Here is a 2,474-nt window from a genome sequence, read left to right on the forward strand (position 1 = left end):
GGCCGGATGAGGTGACAGGAAGTGACCCGTCACAATAAAAGTCCAGTTAAACACACCAAATGAACAAGTTCATATTTAAAGGTCTCCTTTACCATACAGGTAAAATGATAGTTAGTCATAATAAGTAACAGGAAAAAGCAGGGATGAAGTAATGTACAATATAATTAAAATGGACCATAGATAAGGTTAAATTAGTCACACATCTGTGTCAGTGAATATAAGGGTTTATATCAACCAAACCAAAGTTTGTGATTTGACCTGGGGTGCCCAGGCATTTTTTAGGGGTGGAAGCCCATAGAGCCACATGGCCTGGCATGCAATTAAATGGCTGGTTATGTTTTTGTTTTTTTTTGTTTTTTTCTACAGGCACCATAGTGCAACACACAGCAGTGGTGTCAGTTAGCATCGCATCATTCAATGACACACAGAAAATGTAATTAGGTTAAAAAAAAAGTAGCCAGGGTAAAGTGTGATCATTGTGACATTTGCTGCTTTTCTTGAAGGTTGTTGCTGGGGAATTGGGCAGGGACATTTCCCGACAGGTTTAGTTCCCCCGATTTCTTAAATCTTTTTGTCCCATGTAGCCACATTACTGAACCCATTAAAATTGTACGTAATATAACTTGAATCATTCATTAAAAACCAGTCATGCCTGCTTCGGTTCTGCATCCGAGCATGTAGCATGTGTTATCCAGAGTGTATTATGTTATTCTGATGACTTTGACTGGGGCGGCAGTGGCTGAGAGGCAGAGCGGGTCATCCCCTAATCTAGAAGGTTGTTGTTTCGATCCCCGGCTCCTCCTGCCACATGTCAAAGTATCCTTGAGCAAGATGCTGAACCCCAATTGAATGTGTTTGAATGAGTTTCTGTTCGATGGGCTTTGCCATCGCTGTGTGAAAGGGCGAATATGGCACGTAGTGTAAAAGTGCTTTGAGTGGTCGGAAGACTAGAAAGGCACTATACAAGTACAGGTTCATTACCATTTACTTTATTTTTACTTTTTAGAGTCAGATGTGGCGGACTTCGATGGCAGAAGCTCTTTGCTGTATCGTTTCAACCAGAAGTCCATGTCGACAGTAAAGGATGTGATCACTCTGCGCTTCAAGAGCCATCAGGCCGAGGGGGTTTTACTGCACGGGGAGGGACAGAGGGGAGATTATATCACCCTTGAGCTTCACAGAGGAAAACTGGCCCTCTACCTCAGCCTAGGTGAGTTTTTTTGTTTGTTTGTGTAAAGATTTGTTTAAGGGGTAATTTTTTTTGCCTTTAATAGATAGGTTAAGAGACGAACAGGAAAATAGGGAGTATTGGTATTTTGTAAGGTATTTTAATTGTATAAAAACTGTTTGCTAGGCTGACATTGAAAGGAAGCTGATGTGAGTTTCCATTACCTAGTGTCCATTACCCAGTGTTCATTATTCAGTGCGTCTTCACCAATCCTCCAGCAGCAAACAGCAATGTCCATGTTTTTTGGTTGCAGCTTATTATTTTCTGTTTTTGCAGATTCTTACTGAAAAGCATTTTTATACAAGTAGATGGTTTTAGATAGAGAAAGGAGATTTTCAGCTGGAGTGTAGCTCAGTTCACCATAAACAGTCTCCTCTGGAGCTGAGGACGGATCACAATAAACTGAACAAGAGAAGAGAAACAAAGAGATAAAAGGTGCAGCTTGAAAGGAGGCTTTGAAATATTGCTAGTCTGAGAAGTTTAAGTGAGTATACATAAACACCAAGCTTGTGTGTTTCCAGGAATTTGGGAGTTTACACTGTACTTTGCATTTACCAAATTAATAAATAAAACATTGTTTTGTATTTTTTAATCAACATTTCATGTTATATGTCTTGTTGTAATTACAAAATGTTACATCTACAAATTATAGATCCCATAATTGTGTTTATATGTGCTATTGTTTTTGTAATAATAATAACACGTATCTAAACAAGATTACAAAGGGCTTGATAAAGTGAGAATTAAACAAAGAAAAAATATCAGTAGCCATACAAAATACAGTTACAATATGGGAATAAAAGAAAAGAAAACAACACAGAGTGAGACATCAAAAAAGGCTTTCCTGTAAAGATATGTTTTAAGCAAAGATTTAAAAACAGGTAATGTACTGACAAGCAGGCTTGAGGATCTAAAGTCTGACTCTGTGCATAGTAAGTGCTCTGTAATATAGCTGGGGGCTAGACCATGTTGGGTCTTAAAAGTTATCAAAAGAATCTTAAAATCAACCATGAACTGAACTGGCAACCAATGAAGGGAGGTGAGACTGGAATGATATGTGACCTACAATTGGTGCATGAGCTGCAGCATTCTGCACAAGCTGAAGCTGAGTATTTACTAAGGCATGTAAACATTGCATTGCAATAGTATAAGACACAGATCTCATAGTTATGATGTCTTAGGTGATAATTATGAGTTTCACTTGCAATCTTTCTTTGGTGAATGCTCATTCTGTAGCTTACACATG

This window comes from Morone saxatilis, unplaced genomic scaffold (assembly GCF_004916995.1).
Source record: "Morone saxatilis isolate NCDOM2014 unplaced genomic scaffold, NCSU_SB_2.0 Contig5, whole genome shotgun sequence".
NCBI lineage: Eukaryota > Metazoa > Chordata > Actinopteri > Moronidae > Morone > Morone saxatilis.